Source organism: Salvia splendens, chromosome 4, assembly GCF_004379255.2.
Source record: "Salvia splendens isolate huo1 chromosome 4, SspV2, whole genome shotgun sequence".
In the NCBI taxonomy this organism is placed as follows: domain Eukaryota; kingdom Viridiplantae; phylum Streptophyta; class Magnoliopsida; order Lamiales; family Lamiaceae; genus Salvia; species Salvia splendens.
The window spans coordinates 33,978,414-34,002,755 of NC_056035.1; the positions used below are offsets into that span (position 1 = coordinate 33,978,414).

Sequence of the window (24,342 nt, forward strand, 5' to 3'; positions counted from 1 at the left end):
CGGCAACCAAATCTGGTGCTGTGCGCGGAACGTCTTCCGTCGGGCAGCGGCGCAACTTTGGTTCGAGATGGTGGAATGCATAACTAGTTGCTGTGCGCGGGTGGATTCCCGTCGGGCAGCGCCGTAGCTATGGTTCGATCGGTGTGGCTAGTTGCTGTGCGCGGTGGATTTCCGTCGGGCAGCGACATAGCTATGATTCGATCGGTGTTTTGGAGGGTGAGATCGTGATGAAAGCACCAATTTGATAGGATAAACCCCCTATCGGGTTGATCGGCGCCCGTAGATCGGCGATCGATAAATGTCTGTCGCGGGCAAGTGCCCGTCGAGCAAGACGGGTTTCTCACTTTGGAGAAGAGAATGAACGATAATATTGATATTCTTGATTGATTTCTCAAATGATTACAATAACTCCTATTTATAATGCTAATAATAACTTAATGAACAAGAAAACAAAGATATGAAATAGATATGCAAATCCTAATTTATCTAATTAATAAGGCTCGTATCAACAAACCACTGGCCGAACCAAAATACTGTAGCAAAATATATAAATATATTCCCTCCGTCCTTAAAAAATATGCACTTTGGGTTCAACACATGTTTTAATGAAAAATTGGTAAAGTAAGAGAGAGTTAGAGAGAAAAAGTAATTAAAGTATTGTTAGTGAAAAATGAGTCCCACCTCATTAGAGAGAAAATATATTTCAAAATTAGAAAGTCCATATTCTTGTGGGACGGACTAAAAAGGAAAGAATTCACATTCTTATGGGAAGTAGAGTATGTAATTAAATCCATATTATAGAAAATATTAAAATCCTATGAATAATAGACAAAAAAGACATTTTAATGCATACATTTTGAGCATTCATAACATAAAATACAGATAATCCTACAAGATCACAAATAAGTTCATAAGCAAACTAACATAACAAAAGTTTTTATCAAAAAAATGCCAAAAGAACATAACAAAAGTAATCAATAATCACCTATATCACTCTCATTCTCAATTCTCAGCTAGAGTGTTAATGCTCAAGTCATTAAATCCATCGTAGCCTCCATCATCATATCTTGATAAATCACTTCTTCATCATTCATTAATCCTCATAACTTCGTCTCCAATGTCTATATGAAGATTGATAAATATCAAACAATGACCACAATAAAATATTAAACTATAAATAAACCAGTAAAAGCTTTAACCTTTTGGTTGTTCTTCTTACATTCCTCCAATTCCTCATACACAAGTTATTCATCAGTCACCCAAAACTCGACTTTGTCAATACACTCATAATTAATTGGATCTTAAAGTTTTTTTAAGCCAAGACTACAAATATATATGAATAAAGAACCAAAATTTAATCATCAACACAAATTATTTATTTTAAAAGCAACGCACAAACATAAGCAGAAACTTCTTGCCGGTTTTTTTAAACGCAAGTTGTAGTGAACAAAGACAAGGTCATTAAGTCTTTGATGCTTCATTTTCTTTGGGTATCAAAACCACAAAGTCCTCCACCATTTATCTGAAGTAAATTAACAAGTATCAATATATACCTATATAAATAGCTATAAATAAAATAACTTATTTTGAAATAAAGATATAATATTAACTTGGTAACTTACGGTGAAATTTAATTTACTTCCAAAACCTTCTCTTTGATCATGAAAAGTATTCATCTCCCCCGTTAAATCTTTTGCATCTGGGACCATAATGCCAAGGACATCGATTAAACCTCATTCTCTCTGAACTATCAGTAGGGATTTCAGGATCATACTGGAATGTTGGTTTTAACCAAAATGCAGTTGCATGGAGGTTTTTCCTCAACATCTTATTCCATCTTGATTCAATAATGTCAACAAACTTCCCATACAATATCTCATTATTTTTGAACAACTCTTTCATCCCTTTAATTACTCTCCACGTGCCCTTCTTCTATACATAATGATACGGGCCCTCCTTCGGCACGGCTTAAGGAGCGACAATTGCCTCAAGAAGATGAGCTCAACGCCGACACTAGGTTGCCGGCGACAAGGCAGCACGCTGAACCGGTCCGACGAGAAAGGTCCTCGCGACGTGTGGCACGAAGGCCGGCCCGATACGAAGGCTAGACATTGTCTCTCGTTAAGGGACGTTCCTTATTTAGTAGAGTCTTTTATTCCTTATTTAGTAGAGTCTTTTATTTATGTTAATTTACCTAGGATTAGTTAGTTATCCAATTCCCAGTAGGAATAGGTTTTCCATCTTTTGAGGATGTTTAGTTAGGGTTAATTGGTTATAAACAGGGGAGTTGTTATTCACTTTAATCATCAAGAAATAAACTACTTCCTCACAATCTCTCTATTCTTCTTTCTCTCTCGTCCAAATCTTCCTCCAAACTCTAGTTCTTGCGAAATCGTCCGGTTGAGGAACTTCGTCCTTAACACATAACCTAATGAAGCTTTCAGATCAGAGTCACATATGAGCAACAATCTCATAATCGGACCCATAACCTTAAGCAATTATTTCAAAACCGCTCATCCAAAACAATTTGTTTAACTTCTTTTGCTTTCGCTACTTCTAGGTATTTTTTGAAATCTGAACTCGTAACTAAAACTTACAACTACTCCTTGTGATCATAAAAGCTCTCAATGCTATTATCAATAACCATATGCACTATATTTACAGAACCAACAATCTCAAGAATTTCAACAAGCAAATTGCACAAATTCTCAACATTTTCCTCTATGCCAGAAATATCAACCAACTTAATGAATGATTAGAGTAAACTAAAAGTTTATCAAAGTTCTGCTTCTGTTATCCATACATCCATCACTCATTATTGTACACCCCGACTCAATCCATTTACTTCGCATAGAGTCTATAGCGCTATGGACATAGATAAACTTATTAGTTTACTTTAATCAAGGCGTGTCATTCATTAAGTCGGTTGATATTTCTGGTATAGAGGCAAATGCAGAGAATTTGTGCAATATGTTTGCTGAAATTGTGAGATTGTTGGTGAGTGAGCTCCAACCAGCTTTTTACATCCTAAATAATGATGAAAACACGATTTGATGAGTCGTAATTTACATATAAATGCCTAGTCTAAGGGGACAAAATGTAGGACATATGCTTCGCATCAAATTCCCCCAAACTTGAGCTCTTGTTCGCCCTCGAGCAAGATTCATCTTTAGCACAATAACTCAACAAATTCTAACCCAAAAAGTTTAGTTCAACGATTTTCATCACAAAGTATCAAGCAATGACGTGAATGACAAAATCTAAACCCCCAACAATTCCAATCAAGATTTCCCACTCTCAAGAACCATCACTCATCAACCTAGAACTTCAAGTCAATGTGGATTTCAAAGTAAGTCCAAGCATAAGATCATACAACTCAAACCATCGGCATTGACTCGTCAAGCATTACTAATCACATAGACTCGTGGATTTCAAATCAAATTTCTTTAACTCTACCAAGCTATTTACAAAACATCCACTATGTATCAACAATAAGGTCCAAGGTCTTAATTCAAGGTTGTAATGGGGCTAGGGATAAGGTAGGATAAATATGGATAGTGAGCTCACAGGCTACACATTTGAGTGCCAAAATCTTCCCTCCTACAACTTCCTTCCAAAAATCAAACAACAAACTTTTACAACCAAACTCTCACTCCCCCAAACTTGAGATCATTATAGACGAGATTACATCTTAAAACAAATAAAAGCTCTAACTTTATTTCACAAACTTTTTTCTTCTTTCTTTTCTTTTTTAGATAAGACCTCGACTTTTGCAAATTTGGAGGTCGTCTTTTTCTTTTTCTTTTTTTTCTAAAAACTTCATTCTTTTCACCTATGCATTACATCAAGTCTAAAAATGTCCACACTTTTACAATTCACCACCCAACACTCAAAACTCAAACCACAAAGCTCAAACTTGTATTTAGCACCAAAATAGTAGCAAGGTCTAATGATGAGGCTAAACTGAGGCTTATTTAAGTAGCTAAGTGATCGACTAAGTGTTTACACAAACAATAAGGAATTAAGCTCAAAGTGGCTTCTAGGGGATCATTTGTTGGACTAGGCATGTGATCATTTGGTCATGGAGTTCATCCTAGTGTCTTATCCTCCCATATCATTAACACAAAAGAATGCAAACACTTCACTCGATAAAGCAAATCAATCCAAGATAATTTCCACAAGACCTGTGATTTTCATACTCTCCTCAACTCAAGAAATCGATTGTAATCACAAAATACTCTTTCAAATAAATTCATGCACAAATTCCATCAATCCTAAGCTTCAAAGATCAAGTAAAATCAAACAAGATTTCCCAATCAGAAAGCCGAAGATCTAGCATGCACCCATCAATTACATTGATTCAAAAACACTTTTGCATAGAATACACCCCACAAACATGCATCATGCAAAGAAACTCATTCAACATCAAAACTTGATGTGTAATTTTCGAGTTCAAGAATTAAGTGTAGGATCACACAAGTTTAATTAAAATAACTCTAATATTACAACGATACCGCAAGAATACGGCGTCGAATGTAGTACTTCGAGTGTCGAACCACAGGGAAACGTTTGATTATTTAACAAGAATTGACATGATTAATAAACTAAATTTACGAACTAAAGTACGAAAATGGAGAAACTCAAGAGATAAAGAACATTGCTCCCAACAACATTCGGATGAATCACTATTGTATTGATTCTATATTCAAGTTCATAAGTAATTGAGAACGATGATCAATTTTACACTCTAAAAGTATTGAACATACTTAAAGAATTATAGTACTAATGCTAGCTGAACACATAGCCAGAAGTACCTACTCATTAGACTATTATTCCCTCGAAAGCGCAGTAAATATTAGACTAACTTCTCAAAGCCAACAAATATTATGGTTAGCTGAACACTTAACACATAAACATCTTCTCAGCAAACTAAACTCCCACGGATGCGTAGTAAGTAATAATTCAACTCCAAAGACTCTTTTACGTCAATATTCACTTATGCATTTATCTCTGAACAAGGTAAAATTCATAAGTTCTTCATCTATGTTATCATCCAATTTCCATGTTGAAGAGACATTAGAAAGAGGCAAACGATATACTACATTAGATGCATCATAACATAGCATATATAAAATGCAAACCATAGACGAAAACCAAAGCAAATAATTAAATATAGAATCTCTACAATCAGTTCATCCTACTAGTGTTAGGAGCAATGAAGAAAAACTAGTCACACATGCTAAAGAAGAAAAACCGTAAGACTAATGGTGTTCTCCGATAGCCAGCGGTAGTCCGTCTCTGAGATGGTGAAGATTGGATGCCTGATCCTCCTCATTTCTTCTTCCTCTTCTCCCTTCTTTTCTCCAATTTCGTCTCCCCCAAACTTCCCCCTGCTCGTCTGCCCCCTCTCCAATCTTATGCATCCAAACTGCCGAGAAACTGCAAGTTTGCAGTTACAAATGCACTACCCGGCCGGGTGGAATTTTACAACTGGAAAATCACCCGGCCGGGTGCTAGAAATTCGACCCTTGCTGACTCTTGCTGCCTCCTGAATCTCACCCGGCCGGGTGGAATTTTAACTCCACAAAATCACCAGGCCGGGTGACTGAAATTCTTCCCCGTCTGGACTCTTTATGTGTTCCGAATCACACCCGGTCGGGTGCTGGAGTGTCTACCCGGGCGGGTCAGCTGCTTTGCCGAGTGTAGCAGCAATTAGTGCCTCATTTCAGAGCATGGGGCGTCATTTCCGGTGGATTTCCGGCGGGTTTCTGTCCTCTACGCTGCTGCACACCAAGTGTTGTTTGAGTGAGCTCCAACCAGCTTTTTACTTCCTAAATAATGATGAAAACACGATTTGATGAGTCGTAATTTACATATAAATGCCTAGTCTAAGGGGACAAAATGTAGGACATATGCTTCGCATCAAGTATCTAAAGCAAAAGAAGTTAAACAAATTGTTTTGGGTGAGCGGTTTTGGATTAATTGCTTAACTATTTCTGAGGTTATGAGTCTGATTATGAGATTGTTGCAGATATGTAACTCTTATGAGAAACCTTCATTAGGTTATGTATATGAGGGCACGTGGAGAGTGATTAAAAGGGTGAAAGAGTTGGAGATTGTATGGAAAGTTTGTTGACATTATTGAATCAAGATGAGATAAGATGTTGAGGAAAAACCTCCATGCAACTGCATTTTGATTAAATCCAGCTTTCCAATATGATTCTGAAAGTCCTACTTGTAGTTCAGAGGTGGCGAAAGGTTTAATTGATGTCCTTGACATTATGGTCTCGGGTGCAAAAGATTTGATGGGGGAGATGAATACTTTTCTTGAAAAAATGGAAGGTTTTGGAAGAAAAGTGACTTTGAATAATGTAAATTGTACCGGGCCTGGTAAGGTATGAAGTTAATATTATATCTTCGCTTCAAAGTAAGTTATTTTATTTATAGTTATTTCTATATGGATGTATTCAGATTAATGTATAAAAAACTGTTAAAATGGAAAACTCTTCTAATGCATTGATTATTGTCATCTAATGGTCTATATTTGTGCCACATGGAATTAATTTAAACAATAACAAAAAGCAAAAATGGTAGAAAAGTAAGTTGACATTTTGAGTAGTTATTCTCATTCCATAATTCACGTCTCCCAAGATTTGGTAGTTATTTGGCATTGATTTGTTTTCCTTTCTTAATTTTAAATATTTTAGTTGATTATCTTATTGATTTTGCAGCATCTTTATACACAAATATAGTTTAAATTATGCATATTTTCGTCATTAGCTTGATTGTGTCGAATATGGTATAATAATGTACGTAATCGGTATAATAATGTACGAAAATGATATAATAATGTAAGTAAGAAGTAGTTCAATGTTTTGCAGCACGTTGAATCCATACCATTTGGGTTTAGCAATCCATTGGGCTAGGTTGTAGTACCGACTCACTAATATACATTCACCAAGGGTAGGAAGATAAATCCTTTCCCCTATGTGTTTAGTAATCCATCGGGCTAAGGCATATTACCAACGATTGTCTATAATTTCTGTTTTTATTGTTTGTTTTTTATGTACGTAAAAGTTATAATATTTACGAAAACGTTATAATAATGTACGTAAGAAGTAGTTTAATGTCGTCTTGTAATGTATGAACCCTACACATTAATGTACAGTTACTACTGCACCAAACAATAAATAATTGAACCTTATGAGAACGGCTCTAACTCCTTGCCCTTAGTGAACGTTGGGCTTCTGGTTGGTACTGCACCCTAGCCCCATGGACTAATTAACCCTTGGGAAAATGGATATAACTTCTGCTCATCATCAAACAAATTTTAATCTACATTACTCAGTAGGTGACATATACATTAAAATACAATTTTCGTACATGACATACTACAACACAATAATAATGTAGCACATTTTTGAACATCTTTAATGTCAGTCGTTGCACTAATGCAATAAGCATGTTGTTGTCCAAGTCGTCCTCGTAATCGATTCTTGCACTCGTTGAACCTATTCAAAAACACATACAATGCAATATCAATTAATGTACATCTATGGCTAAATAATGTAATGGAACATGATGTACAGATGTAACTAATGATGTAATAGAACATGATGCATAAAATCATGCTTAATTGATGTACTAAACTATCTATATGGTGCTTTTAAGTCATACAAGTATGCATGTGTAATGTAGCATTGTTTTACACACTAATGTACAAATTTTTTGTATGCAAAGTATGTTGTAATAATGGAGTGCTCATTTCAGTTGGAAGAAGAAGAGAAGAAGAAGGAAGCTCGGCTTTGAGCTCGGCTTTGAGTTCGGCTTTGAGCCGAGAAGACAGTTGGTCTTGAGCCGAGAAGCAAAGGAGTTCGGTTTGTGTACCGAGAAAGGAGTTCGGTTTGTGAACCGAGAAGGGAGCTCGGTTGTGAGCCGAAGAGAGTGCTCGGTTGTGAGCCGAAAAGAAAGTTCGGTCTTGAGTCAAGAATAGAGTTCGTCTTGAGCCGAAAAAGAAGAAGCTACAGTTCGGTCTTGAACCGAGAAGGAAGTTCGGCCTAGAGAAACTAGCCGTTGGTGCAGCAGTTAGTTAGCCGAGATGTAGCAGTTATTCTTCTTGCTTTCTTGATTCTTCTTGTAGTTAGTTAGTAGCAGTTGCTACTTGATTGTAGAGCTTTAAATAGCTCAAAACCATGTACGTAGTTAGTAGTGAAAATCAATAAAGAGTTTTCAAGTTTTCTCTCCAAGATTACCATCTTCGATACTCTAAGTGTGAGTGTGTGTTCTTCTGCATTGTGAGTTATCATACAACTGTGAGTGTGTGTGTGATTCACCTGAGTGTGTGAAAGTCTTGTGCGTATTGAATCCCAACAAGTGGCGCCGTCTGTGGGAAAGGGGATATTGAAGCTGATTTGCAGAGGATCAAACGGTTTCAGAGATGGCAGCAAGGCTTGATGCAGAAAAGTTCACAGGCAAGAATGATTATAGCCTGTGGAAGATGAAGATGAAGGCGGTCTTGATTCAACAAGGCTTGGCCGCAGTTCTTGCAAATACAGAAGAGAAAGGAAAGGCTCCAATGCTTGATGATAAAGCTCAGGCAAGGATGGAGGAGATGCAGCTCAAGGCACATTCTGCAGTGATTCTGTGCCTTGGAGATAAGGTCTTGAGGGAAGTTCAAGAAGCCAAGACTGCGGTGGAGATCTTGAACAGGTTAGATGAAGTTTACCTGGCAAAATCTTTGGCTAACCGGCTGTATCTCAAGAAGAGGCTCTATGCCTATAGTTTTTCTGGTGAAAAATCTATCATAGAGCAGTTGGAGGAGTTCAATAAGATCATTGATGATCTGGGCTCTGTGGATGTTAAAATTTCAGATGAAGACAAGGCCATTCTTACATTGAATGCCTTGCCTAGCTCGTATGACCAGTTGAGTGATGCAATTATCTATGGCAGAGATAAGCCTATCACCTATGCAGAAGTCTACTCGGCCTTGATGGCTAAGGAACTCCAGAAGACTACCAGGGAAAGATGCTTGTGAAATCTGGGAATGCAGTGATGATGGAGGCTGACAGAGAGCACATTCTCTATTATCTGAAGGCTAAGGCCGTTGATGGAGAAAGCAATGCAGTGTCAGATGATTCCATAATGCTATGGCACAAGAGATTGTGCCATCCAGCAGAAGGAAGCTTGAAAGAACTCATCAAGAAGGGCCTGATCTCTGGAGATTTCAACAAGATGGACCCCTGTGAGCAGTGTATACTTGGAAAAGCAAAGAAGGCACCCTATCCTACAGGTATTCACTCTTCTACAGCCCCATTAGACTACATACATAGTGATCTCTGGGGCCCTTCACCTGTAAGCTCAATTGGTGGTGGGAAATACTACCTTGCTATTATTGATGACTACACTAGGAAACTGTGGGTGTATATACTGAAAGAAAAATCAGAGACATTCACAAAATTCAAGATATGGTGTAAAGAGGTGGAGCTAGAGAAGGGAAGGAGTGTTAAATGCCTAAGAACTGACAATGGCTTGGAATTCCTGTCTACTGAGTTTGATCTGTTTTGCAAAGAGAAGGGTATGAAGAGGCACCGCACTGTTCCTGGTAACCCCCAGCAAAATGGTGTTGTGGAGAGGATGAATAGGACTATCCTAGAGAGAGTAAGGTGCTTGTTACTCAGTTCTGGTCTGAGCAACAGATTTTGGGGAGAGGCTGTGTATACAGCAGCCTATCTCATAAATAAGTGTCCATCTACTGCCCTTAAGTCTGAGACTCCTGATTACATGTGGTATGGAGCCCATAGTGACTACTCAAAATACAAGGTGTTTGGGTGTGCAGCCTATGCTCATGCTAGGCAAAGTAAGCTTGAGGCTAGGGCTCTAAAATGCATATTGCTGGGTTATCAGAGGGGTGTTAAGGGGTATAGGCTCTGGTGCATTGAGCCTGGTAGGCAGAAGGTGGTGGTGAGTAGGGATGTTGTGTTCTTGGAGGATCAGATGCCATACTTAAAAGGGAAGCTGGACTCCAATGAAGTTGAGAGTGATTTCCTCAAGGTGGAGCCAGTGGAACTTTGCCAAGGAGCAGGTGGAGCCTCTGACTCAGAAAGTGAGTCTGAACCAGAGGATGATGGTGCTCTAGCTCGAGGTAGAAAAATTGATGAGCCTACAGCAGATTCTGCCAGAGAGTACCAGATAGCAAGAGATAGAGGCAGAAGAAATACAAGACCACCTGAAAGGTTTTCTGATGTGGTCTACTATGCACTTTGTGCTGCTGAGGGCATTGATATTGCAGATCCTCTCACATATAAAGAAGCCATGAAGAGTAAAGACAGAGAAAGGTGGATTGAAGCCATGAATGAGGAAATGGAATCTTTACTCAAGAACAAAACATGGATTTTGGTGGATAAATCCAGACTGACTACAGATGGAAAAGAAAGGAGGCTGATCAGTTGTAAGTGGTTGTTTAAGAAAAAGATTGAGACCACTGATAAAGATAGAATCAGATTCAAGGCAAGGCTGGTGGCTAGGGGCTTCACACAGCAAGAAGGAATTGATTTCAATGAAGTATTTGCTCCAGTTGTTAAGCACACTTCGATTAGGATCTTGTTGGCAGTTGTGAACCAGCTAGACTGGGAGCTACAACAGCTTGATGTGAAGACAGCCTTCCTCAATGGGGATCTAGAGGAGACTATCTTTATGGAACAGCCAGAGGGCTATGTGAAGACTGGAGAAGAAGGCAAGGTGTGCCTGCTACAGAAAAGTCTTTATGGACTTAAGCAAAGTCCTAGACAGTGGAATAAGAAGTTTGATGCACAGATGAAGAAGATTGGCTTCTCCAAATCAGAATATGATGATTGTATTTACATCAAGAAGGCAGGCAGGACTCCCATTGCCTACCTATTACTCTATGTGGATGATATGCTACTTGCAGGCCCTTCTATGACAGAAATTCAGAAAGTTAAACAAGATCTGAAGTCAAGCTTTGAAATGAAGGATCTAGGAGAGTCAAGGAAGATCCTAGGCATACATATTCAGAGAGATAGAGGCTGCAAGAAGCTGTGGATGCTGCAAACTGATTATATTGACAAAGTTATGCAGAGATTCAGAATGGAGAATGCTAAACCTGCCTCAACACCCTTGTCCCAGAGTTTCAGATTATCAAAGGAACAAGCGCCTAAAACTAAGCAAGAGGCTGATGAGATGGAGGCTATCCCTTATGCTAGTGTTGTTGGGAGTATCATGTACACTATGATTTGTACAAGACCAGATCTTGCTCATGCTATCTCAGTGACTAGCAGATACATGGCAGACCCGGGGAAGGAGCATTGGAATGCTCTTAAATGGATATTGAGGTACATGAAGTCAACTAAGGACTGGGGGATTGTGTTCAATGGCTGGGAAGGTGGATCTGAGGAGGTTGTGCAGGGGTATTGTGATGCAGACTATGCTGCAAATCTGGACACCAGAAAGTCTCAAACAGGTTATTTGTTCACCATGTTTGGAACTGTGATCAGTTGGAAATCAGGTCTGCAGAGTGTAGTTGCTCTCTCAACTACAGAATCAGAGTATATAGCTCTCACTGCAGCTGTACAGGAGAGCTTTTGGATCCAGGGAGTAATTTCTGATTTTGGTTTTGACCAAGAAACAATGGTGATTCATTGTGACAGCAGCTCAGCTATATGCTTGGCTAAACATCCGGGTTTCCATGAAAGGAGCAAGCATATAGACATAAAGTTGCACTTTATTAGAGATGAGATTGAAAGGGGAAGGGTGAAGGTGGTTAAGATTAACACCTTGCACAATCCGGCAGATATGCTAACTAAATCTCTAAGTAGAGACAAGTTTGATCATTGCAAGAAGTTGATCAATGTTTGTGCGAGAACTGAGATGAGCCCTCAGGTGGAGAATTGTAATAATGGAGTGCTCATTTCAGTTGGAAGAAGAAGAGAAGAAGAAGGAAGCTCGGCTTTGAGCTCGGCTTTGAGTTCGGCTTTGAGCCGAGAAGACAGTTGGTCTTGAGCCGAGAAGCAAAGGAGTTCGGTTTGTGTACCGAGAAAGGAGTTCGGTTTGTGAACCGAGAAGGGAGCTCGGTTGTGAGCCGAAGAGAGTGCTCGGTTGTGAGCCGAAAAGAAAGTTCGGTCTTGAGTCAAGAATAGAGTTCGTCTTGAGCCGAAAAAGAAGAAGCTACAGTTCGGTCTTGAACCGAGAAGGAAGTTCGGCCTAGAGAAACTAGCCGTTGGTGCAGCAGTTAGTTAGCCGAGATGTAGCAGTTATTCTTCTTGCTTTCTTGATTCTTCTTGTAGTTAGTTAGTAGCAGTTGCTACTTGATTGTAGAGCTTTAAATAGCTCAAAACCATGTACGTAGTTAGTAGTGAAAATCAATAAAGAGTTTTCAAGTTTTCTCTCCAAGATTACCATCTTCGATACTCTAAGTGTGAGTGTGTGTTCTTCTGCATTGTGAGTTATCATACAACTGTGAGTGTGTGTGTGATTCACCTGAGTGTGTGAAAGTCTTGTGCGTATTGAATCCCAACATATGTATATACCGTCTAATATATCATGGCATTTTATAACAAAAAAAAACAAATGATGTAACATCAAAGTGAAATAATGTACCAATTTGTGTGAATAATGTATATAATCCGAAAATAATGTACAACAATATTCGAATCAATGTTGAACAAAAGAACAAAAAAACGCCAAAAATCTACTAAATTAAAACGAAAATTGCAGAAAAACACTAATTACCAGACGCCCAATCGTGAGTAGCGAAATCACGATTCACGGAACAAGCGGCGCAGACTGAAAATCAAGAAATCGAGAGAGTGATTAGAGTGAAAATTACCTGTTTTCGTTGTCTGCAGAAAAGACTGGACGATTGTTTGCTCGTCGTCACCAAAAAAACCATAAACCGACGAGATATACAGAGACTACAACCTACAGCGTATTTCACTTCGTCTTGACGACGACAAATGGAGGAGAAAACTGTTTTTCTTTGCAAATTTAGGGCGGCTAAGGTTTTGGTGGAGAGTAGAATTGAGGGAGACGTGAGAGATGAAATGGGGGAGAGAGAATGGTGTCAATTGATATTAAGAATCAGAATCATAATTTATGCTGAAATCATGGAGTTGCAGTTTTAAAACTAAATTATATAATTGTTTGTATCCAATTTTGCCCTTTGATGTACGAAACTAATATCATAATGTACTGACTGACACTTAATCAAAGCCATTAGATTAATAGATCCAATGGATTATATTAGTCTTATGTTTTATACTAGGGGTGATAAGGAGGGTAATGCACCCCTATTTCTATATATATATATATATATATATATATATATATATATATATTGATACTTGTTAATTTATTTTCGGATGAATGGTGGAGGACTTTTGGTTTTGATGCACCAAATCTTCAAAATGAGGCTATTTAGCTTTCGAGCCAGACTTCTTCCTCTTCAGGATGTGAGCGCAATCGGAGTGTGTTTGAAAGAATTCACACAAAGAAAATGAATAGATTGGAGCATCAAAGGCTTAATGACCCTGTCTTTGTTCACTACAACTTGCAGTTAAAAAATCGATAGAAAGTTTCTATTTATGTTTGTGCATTGCATTTAACTTAAATAATTTGTGTTGATGATTAATTTTTGGTTCTTTATTCATATAAATTTGTAGTCCTAGCTAAAAAAAAGACTTTATGATCCAATTGATTATGAATGTATTGACAAAGTCGAGTTTTGGGTGATTGATGAAAATTGTGATGAAGAACTTGTGTATGAGGAATTGGAGGAAATGTCAGAAGAAGAACAAACAAAAGGTTAAAACTTTTGCTGGTTTATTTATAGTTTAATATTTTATTGTGGAGATAGTTTGATATTGCTCAATCTTCACATAGGCAATGAAGACGAAGTTATGAGGATTAATGATAATGAAGAGGTTGATTTATCAAGATATGAGGATGATTAGTGATTACTTTTGTCATGTTCTTTAAGGAATTTTGATAAATACTCCCTCCATCCAACCAAAAATGACAATACTTTCTTTTCTATTCTTATCCACTCAAGATAACTCATTACTAAAAATGAACTCTTGTGTGGGTACTTTATTTTCTCATTTATTTTATTCCTTGCACCTAACACATAAAATAAAATTACATAAAATCTCACGCCGTAGAAAGATGGATGGAGTACTTTCGTTATGTTATTTTGCTAGTGCACTTATTTAATTATATATATGTTTGCTACAGTATTCTGGTTCGACTATGAACCAATAGTCTGATCGGTTAGTCCACCTGTCCGGATTATAAAACATTGGTTCAAATGTTACAAAATTATTTTGTTGCCTATGAAATTCAACAGCAGTGCAAGCGGCAGCAAGGGAAAGCTAAAAGAACAGCATTATTCATGATAAACAAAACAAAACAATACCCGAACCAAAATCCTCTAAAATTGAAACTCGAAAATTTTTATAGCTTACGATCGGAGTCCGGGAAGCCGCTGGAGAGATCTGCGCCGTCGGTTGGAAAACTATCAGCGAAAGTATCAACCGGCTGAGAGGAGGCGGCGGCGGATTGATGTTGCTGCTCCAGTTGTGCTTTCTCGAGGTAGGGTTTGAAACCGAGATGGAGAGTCAAATATCCGAATGCTAGTGCTCCGATCACTACCAACCCAGATCTCATGGCGTTCGCCTTCGCCGTGCCTCTCATTTCCGCCCTCGATTAACTTCACCACGATCTCACTTAGAGGTTTCGAATTTTATCTTCCAGATTCCAATTTATTTGCTGATCTTTTTATACTTTATTTTTATTTATAATTTTAAAGAGAAATGGAAGCCCAATCCATCTGAAGGCCCATCAATTAATAAATGTCTTCACAAAACCAAGAGCCAAACTGCTCAAACCTCTACAGATTTATAATCAAATTGAAGAAAATGACGCATGTTATTTCAAAGACTCCTTCTTTACCCTTTTATACTTAATTTTTTTAAAAAAATTATTTTACTTGCCATATGGCAGTCTCTTAGCATCCGGATTCGGGTGTATTTGAATTTTTAGATAGTGTATTTAATGGTCTAATTTAGTATTTGATATGTTGGTTAAATTTTCTGTGTAAATAGCTCAATGGGTAAGGGCTGTTGAATTAAGGGAGAAAAAGAGTGTTTTATTATCATGGAAAATTGAATGAGGTGAAAAAGAGTGTTTTATTATCATGAAAAATTAAATGATAATAATATGTACAACACTATATCTATCTTAAATTACATGGAATTTACTAATATAGTCCTCAGCCTTGGAAATATAGAAAAAGTCGGAGGATAGTGTTGAAATTTCCTACTATAGTGTGACTTTAAATAACAAATCAAACATGTGATATTACAGACTATAGATGACATACCATTAATTCAAACACCACAAATAGAAATGGAAAACAAAGAAAAGCTTCTACAAAATGATTGTGTTCTTATCGAAATGAAAAATAAAAATATAGTACTCCTATTATGTATAACTATATACTCCCTCCGTTCAAAATAGTCTCATTTTTTACTATTTTGGGATATTCACAAAAAAATAATCTCATTTTTAAAAATAGAAAGTTTTCTCTCATACTTTATCCACTTTTTCTCTCATCTCTCATACTTTATCTACTTTTTTTCATTCTCTCTTATTTTATCAGTTTCTCACTAAAACTCATCGTCCACAAATAAGACTATTTTTGTAGACCGATGGAGTAATATTTAATTATTTTAAGCACTCTATATATACAAATTGATTTTAATTAAATTCACTTTTTAAATAAAACAACTATAATTTCACTATGATTCATATTCAAAATCAAATTCAATAATTGATGAATGATTATATTTTGTAAAATACTACACTCCTTATCATTAGAGGAGTGGGTTTTGTATTGTTTGAGGAGCCTTTAACAGATAGGTTTTTAACTTTAATATTACTTGTGATTTCAGTATGGGATGGTTGGTGTTATGCTTTTTATTGCATATAAATTTGTTAGGTTTTAATATAAAACAAATGCTTAGTCTAGTGATAAATGTATCTTGATAAATCCACGAGGTTGAGGTTCAAACTTCAACCCCATCTATTTTTCTCATTTTATTGCATATTTTAATTTTTTATTATATTTATTTATTTTTCTTATTTTATTGGATTTTTTTTATATTTTTCTTTTTCTAATAGTAACATGTTTGTACTTTTGTTATCATATGATTTATATTAATATAAAATTTTAACGTATTAATTTAAATGATGCTTTTCTGTTTTGGCATGAAAATTTAGATGATGGTGTTTAATGTATTAATTGTAAATAATAAAGTAGGAATGAAATAAATTAGAAAAGAAAAAAAGTAAAGAGAGAATATTCATTTTTAAGTTTACACTAAAATAAATGTAAATTTATCTTTTTAGATTTTATGAGTAAAAAGGATACTGATTAAATATTACTTTAAATTTAAATTTAATATAAATAATTAGTAAAATTGCTATTTCATGTGATATTACACTAGAAATGAATTTGAGTTTAACAGATTGACCATACGAAAATACACCGCCAAACATGATTTAGCCCTCACAATAAATATTTTCACCGCAACAAATTGGAAGCTTCACCGTTAGCATTTGCAATTGAATGATAGCTGATCATTTCACTCGGCGTAAGGATGCAATTTCGTACTTGAGAAAAATGGAGAATGAAATTGATAAATCTCCATTGAAGGAGAATGAAAGAAATGAAGGCAAAATGAAGATGGAAACCGTCGACAAATGGAAAGAAGAGAAAAGGAGAGTTTTTTATTAATGGACTACATTTTGGAAAAATTAACTACACTTTACACTAAAAAGCCTTATATATAGGCTGTGAAACTAACTAATGAAAAGCCTAATAAAATGCTAAACTAACTAATTAAAAGCTAACTAATTACATTTTATTTTTATATTTCAACAGTACCTTTATAATCTTTACTTTGTAAAGAAAACTCAGTTCTTTGTAGTATGCAGTAGAAAGATTGAATCTTTCAAATATTTTTGTACAGTTTCTGAGAGAAATTTATGGTGGGATTATCGGGTGCAGTAATTAGGATACAGCAGTTTTTGATTAGGTGCTTAGGAGATTACAGTGGTAGCAACAATATCTGCAACTTCGCTTCCATAAAAATACAATCTTTACTGTTGGCAGCCCTTCCATGGAGGTTGATGCTGTCAGTATCTTGAAATCAATCACTCCATCTCTGGAAGCTTCCAAGCATAAAGGCCAAGCTGGTAAATAATTTTCTTCCTGAATTACTTGAATTTGGTAGATAGTTCATAGAAAATTTCCAGTTAAATATACTCATTCCCTTTTTCTATTTGAGATTAATTATTTGATTTGGTTTGTAATTTTCTAAAATTTTAGGAAGCCCTGAGCTTTTAGTTGAGCTTACTAAACCGTAGCTAGGAATTAATAAACCCTAATTAGGGATTGATGGATCCTAGTTAGGCTGGGTGTACACAATTTTTTTTACCTTTTTGTCTATATCTGTTGGTAGATAGATTCATATCGGTTTGCTGTTTAAAAGAAAGAGTTTGACATTTACAGACTTCGGCACATAGGAATCCAGCAGAAAAAGTTTAGATTATGAGGGAGAAATAGTTCATTATTGCCACTGGATGTAACTTTGGGGACTATCCTAGTTTATAAGACTTTTTTTTGTAATTTCTTGATTGAGATTTAGATTTTCTATGCTCTTCTTGATATAATTGACATTATTTTGGCAATGTGAAAGCTATTATACTTTGCTCGATCCTGTTAATGGTTACAGAAATGTTAGAATGGTTACATTATTATCTGGCTCTGTAGCAGGCATACCTTTGTGGTTGTTTTGATCGATTGGAACCTGAAACAGATGAAAATGTCTATTCAGATACACATATAAAAATGAAGAGACCTGCATGTTTATTTTGCATATCATGAAAAAGGCACTTTGTACAACTATTAAGGAGAATTGCAGTGAATATAACTACTAGTCTACTCTGTATTTCAGAAAACTCGCCTATATCGTTATCTAATGTCTAAATATGTTTTCTGAATGCTATTCTGTACCAGGGAAGATCGCAGTTGTAGGAGGTTGCCGCGAATACACTGGTGCACCGTACTTTTCTGCTATTTCAGCTTTAAAAATCGTTAGTTTTCCTTGCTTTATTCTCCCTTTTCTTCTTCAATTTCTTTGCTGCCGCTTTCATAAATTCCTTTTGGAATATACTTTCTCTTAATCAAAGGTCTATTTCTTTATTCTGAATCATGAAAATGTATATTTTCGCAGGGTGCTGATTTGTCGCACGTGTTCTGCACCAAAGATGCTGCCCCGGTTATTAAAGGCTACAGTCCCGTGTTAATTGTTCACCCTATACTGGAAGAGTCATACAGTGTTAGGTGAAGATTACTTGGAACATTCTTGCTTCGTCGTTATTAACAAACCTATATCTTTAATTCATATCGCTCTGATTGCTTGTTGGATTGTAAACTGATTTTCAGGGATGAAGATGAGAAATCGATATTAGAAAAAGTTATTGAAGAGGTTGATAAGTGGATGGAGAGATTCGATTGTCTAGTTATTGGTCCAGGCCTTGGAAGGGATCCATTTCTCCTGGTAGAGAAGAATTCTATTCGCAAGTTTGTCTGTATGGTTGATTTTTGACTTAAACGTAGTTTGAAATGTTTTGAAATTAATGACCAAAGCATTGATATAGGGTAGTTAAAACCATCACATACTCATATGTAATCCTAGCTAAAATTAATGCAACAATCTTCTTGGTGAAAATGCTATAAGCCTAGATAATTAGGGATAAGTTTTGTTAGTTATGGCACGCATGTAAGGTTACAAGCTCGCTTGCATTTGTATAAGTTTTTTTATGGGATAACGAGGTATCTGTGTGTCATGTATATTCCTCTTCTCCTCTCTGTTGGCGCTGTTTGCTAACTTCTCCCTGGGTTACCAAAAAAGTATTATATCATTTGTATATACTGTTTTGTCTCCAGGACTGTGTAAGCAATATAATGAAGCACGCAAGGCAATCCAATGTTCCAATGGTTATAGATGGGGTGAGGTGTACAACAAAAATTTCTCCTTTGGGCACACTCACCATATAAATTTTTTTTATTTTCTCCATTTTGTGCAGGATGGGCTTTTTCTTGTTACAAATTCTCTTGATCTAATCAGCGGCTATCCCCTGGCTGTCCTAACACCCAATGTTAACGAGTATAAGCGCCTCGTGCAAAAGGTTTTGCAATGTGAAGTAAACGATTGAGATGGACCACAGCAACTACTTTCACTTGCAAAAGGGTCTATTCTTTGTTTTTTTTCATTAGTTATGGTGAAGTGTGTTCTGTCATTGCATTTACGATTCATTATAGTTCACACCTATTCAGTTTCCTTCATATTTGGGAATTAAGGTTTATTTGCCCTTATCTAATCTTGGGAATATACTCTGAGTGTTAGCCATTTAAGAGAATCGTAAGAGTGCACTCGCATCATTTGTGGTCTAGCTTTCTGAAAGAATGATTTATGCTTCACCGAGATTAATGGTGTTGTAAAACCCTAACACTGAAATAATCATTCGTCGACCAGGATAGAAGGTGCAACCATTTTCAGGAAGGGAGTATCTGATTTCATTAGCAATGGGGAAACAGGTAATTTCTGCATATTTAGATGCTCTTAGATTTCTAAAGTTGGCTTACCATCTCTAGCCTATAATGACATAACAAAGGTAGATTCCAAAATATGTGATGATAATTTAAAAAAAATATAAAATAAGTGGACAGTTGAACTTTTATCATGTATACATGCATTTTATTCTCTCAAAAATAGTGCTTAATAATTACAGGAGCAAGGGAATACCATTGCTAGTCAAATACCATCTGCTGAAATCGGGCATAGGTTGTGTTATAGATGCATGAAGCCCGTGCCATGTTTTACGCAAAATCGCAAATCATAACAAAACTGCTTTGTCATGTATTGACATATGAGGCCTTCAACAATACAAAACACCCTTTACATAGCTCGAATATCATAATTTCCCTCAAAGGAGATACAATTATGAGGATCTTGGTGCAAGAAACAAAACTATACTTATTTTTTTGTGTTGTTAATAAATCCTATAGACAAGCCTGTTGCAAATTACTTGGTGTGTGTGTTATCGACAGTATTAGTGTAAGGTTCAGTTCATGTGCTAATTTGTGTTGAACTTTACAGTTCATTCAGTGAGCAGTTTCGGCTCTCCAAGGCGTTGTGGTGGCCAGGGTGATATACTTTCCGGAAGGTAACACTTGTCAGCTACTATATGATAACAACTCATACTTTACTTACTTTGAAACCGTGTTCGTTGTTTATGTTGGTAGAATGCAACTTCTTATCATGCACGGCCAACATTAACCGCGAAATACCTAAAATTTTCTTTTTCTAAACGAGCTGCACGTTTTAACACAAGTGAATTTGTCTGTGTAAAAAACTTGTGTGTGAAGGAAGATCCAACTAATACATGCAGACTGGGCATGCTTTTTGACAGTAGTCTTCTATTGTCCTTACAGTGTTGCTGTGTTCGTGTCATGGGCTCGCCAACTCGCAGGCGAGCCAAGCATGAGTGCTACAGTGATGGGGTGCATTGCAGGGTCTGTTGTGCTGAGAAAGGCTGCTTCACAGGCTTTTGAGAGAAACAGAAGATCGATGCTTACCATCGACATAATCCAACACTTGGGAACAAGGTGCTGTTTTATACTGCAATTAACTGGATGTTTTCAGAACTCTTGTACACACATGCTCATTGTCCTGTATCCTCACTTCATATTGTGCAGTTTAGAGGAGTTGTGCCCGGTGCTCGTGAGTCGATAAAACTACTTTCCGACGGTCCTCCCTTACATTACTGGACTACGTAGCGACATTGAGCATCTTTAAGAGGATAAATAAGTGCTTTCATTTTGAAAATTTCAAATTGATATAATTGTATAATAAATCAGGAACTTTGTTTTTATTTATCTATTGAAACTTCCTAAATCTTTTCATTGATTTGATATCAAACAAATTAGCCTAAGTAGTAAAATTAAAGTTGCTACATGACATCCCCTCAGCCAACAACGAGGAACTAAACCCAAACCTCGATCGATCGACATCAAACACCAACAAATTATCCTCCATCTGAAACGCTCAGATCACGATCTTGAGCGCCGCCTTCTCCCTGCCGTCCAAGAACGCAAGACACGCTGTATCTCCACCGACTCGCTTCATCGAATTCGCCCCAAAAATCGTCCAATTCTTTCCCCCCTCAAATTCCAAATCAATCCGCGGCAAACGCCTAAAACCGATCGCACTAGCTTTGTAACACGTCGTAAACGGAAGCACACTCCTCATCTTAGGCACACCCTTCATCCCCTCTTCAAAATGCTCCACAAATCTCGCATAAACATCGGCCGCTAGAGTAGTGTAAGGTACAACCGTGCTTACTTAGCCTAATCCCTTCGAATGGAGACATCGCAACAACCGAGTTTGCACCTACCGATAAACCCTTGATCCCAACCGCGTAATCTACGGTTTTAGGGTTGGTGAGAAGTGGGGTGTACGATAAGAGACTGAGTAGTTGCATTGCCGAAATAAATAGCCCCATTTCTTGAACTCGAGCTCGGCAAACACATTGCGAATGTTCGGCCAAGCTGAGGAAGCCGGTCGGAGAATTGGTTTTGGAGAGAGAGAGGCTTGCTAGGCCTACTACTCCTTTGGGGAGAGACTAAAAGATAGGCTTTGGAGCACGTGATAGTAGGGATGTCAATTTAGTCCGCAACCCGTGGACTGACCCGAATAGCCCGCCAAATTTATAGGGTTAGGGCTGAAAATTTCCAGCCCGATAAAATTACAGCCCGATTAGCCCGCACCCGATTAACCCGCAACCCGTTAGGGCCAGACCCGAAAACCCGATGGGCTGGCCCGAAAACCCGATAAAATTTATATTATTCTATTTGTTTGACTCTAATTCGACACTTCATTGATTATTTTATAATACAGATTACTGAAAAAATAACTTTCTATTTTATATATTAAATATATAAATTATATATTAAGTTTTTATTAATATAATAATAGATAAATGAATTAGAAACTTCAAATTCACTAAAAAAAAATATATTTAAATTTCTAAACATGCTTTAAAATTTCTTGATGTTTATGTTTTATGTTGCATAAATCTCAAATATTAGTATTTGATCATGTTAATATTTGAGTTTACGCATATATCTCAAATTTATCATAATTAAATATTTTACATTTTATAAATATAACTAATTTTCACCATTATTTATTGGATTGATCGCATGTTAATTTTATCGGTAGCAACCCGATTAACCCGATGGGCTAGCCCGAAACCCGAGCTTTTAGGGTTAGGGCTGAACTTTTATAACCCGGAAAAATAACAACCCGATTAGCCCGCACCCGATTGACCCGCAACCCGAATAGGGTTGGCCCGAAACCCGGTGGGCTGGCCCGATTGACATCCCTACATGATAGGCATATATCGTTTAAAATAACAAATACTCCTAACAATTGAAAGTAACAAAATAATACTCATTCCCTATATCCCGCTTTAGCAGTCCCAGTTACTTTTGAACACTGATTTTATAAAAATTATACTCCCTCCGTTTCAAGAAAGTTGAGACAAAACTTTTGAACACGGGGATTAAGAATTTATATTAAATAAATAGGAGAGATGAAAAAAATAGGAAAGATAAGAGAGAGTAAAGTAAATGATGGAATAAAGAAAGAATGATTAGATGTTTTGTGTTTTGTTAAAAAAAAGAAATGACTCAACTTTGTTGCGACGGACTAAAAAGGAATACGACTCTAACTTTTTTGGAACGGATGAAATACGTAATAGAAAGAGTAAGACGTCACCACGGTTCGGGAACCGGCGGTTCACGGTTCAGAACCGCCGGTTCACGGTTCAGAACCGCCGGTTCCGGTTCAAGAAATGAGTGAACCTGAACCGGCCCGGCCAAGGTTCGGCGGTTCCGGTTCGTGAACCGTGAACCGCCGGAACCGCCGGTGCATATCCGGTTCCGGGCCGGTTCGTCCGGTTCGGCGGTTCATTTTAATTTTTTTTATACATTGTAAATTTGTAATTCAAGTAAAAAATGTAAATATATTTGCATAAATAAAATTAGAATAAAGCGATGTACAAATGCAATTTTATTGATACAAATTACAACTTCAAAATTACAAATTACAACTTTAAAATTGCAAATTACAACTTTAAAATTTCAAATTACAACTTAAAATTTACAAATTACAACTTTAAAATTACAAATTACAACTTAAAATTTACAAATTACAACTTAAAAATTCTAAATTACAAAAGACTTAAAGTCTTGATTACAATTTACAAATTACATATTCGAAACAAAGGGGAAAAAAAAGAAATAAAGGAAAAGGACTTGAGCTCAACTTAAATTTAAAATTTAAGTTGAGATGCCTACGTATCCTCAATGCTCAATTGCATTTTGGAATCAAAGTCCACGTAGTTCTCTTACCTTGCTTACCTATTTGGCTTGATCGGAGGAATTGGCGCATACTCTTCTTCGTCGGAGAAGTAGTCTTGGTCGGGTTGTACTACTTGATTGTCCCAATCCGGTTCTTGGTCTCTAATTTCGGCGGAGCACCAATCATCAAGTAACATGGTGGCTTCCATGTTTTGCCCGGTGAGTCTACTTTTTTTGTCGTCCAAGACGTTGCCTCCAACACTAAAGGGGGACTCGACGGAGACAGTGGAAGCCGGAACCGAAAAGATCTCCTTGGCCATTGATGCAAGGATGGGAAAATCTTTCTCGTGTGTTCCCCACCAATCTAGGACGTCGATTTGTTGGGGAACGGGACCTCCTTCTTCCTCATTGAATGAAAATTGTGAGTCAAAATATAAATCTAACTCACTTGCCAAATTTGCCGTCCTTCCTCCGCTGCTGAAGCCGTATAGGTCCGCCAAAGTTATGTGTTTGACGGGGGGTCTAGGTCTCACTTGGTGGGTACTGTTGTACTTGGCTTTGTAATCGTGAAAGAGAGCCCGCAAGTCGAACTCAAAACTTCTTTGGAGGGTTGGGAGGTGGGGGAGGTTTATTTGGAATGTTTGGGCTAGGTTTATGTAGTTGTCGTCCTCGTCATTTTGCAAAGCTCGGAGTGATTCAAGATCAATAGAAGCCAAATTGTTGTAATAAAATTCTAAAATTTTTAAAGTACCAACTAGTTTCCATTTTGGATCCAAAACTTTGGCAAGCAAAAAAATCGTTGGGATCTCATTGAAATACTTGAGCCATTTTTCAACCAT

At 37.0% G+C, this 24,342-nt stretch overlaps 1 pseudogene; it reads left to right on the forward strand.

Annotated features, from left to right (window-relative positions):
* The first annotated feature begins 16,920 nt into the window (after positions 1–16,920).
* LOC121799577 lies at positions 16,921–21,043 on the forward strand (annotated as a pseudogene).
* The last annotated feature ends 3,299 nt before the right edge of the window (positions 21,044–24,342 follow it).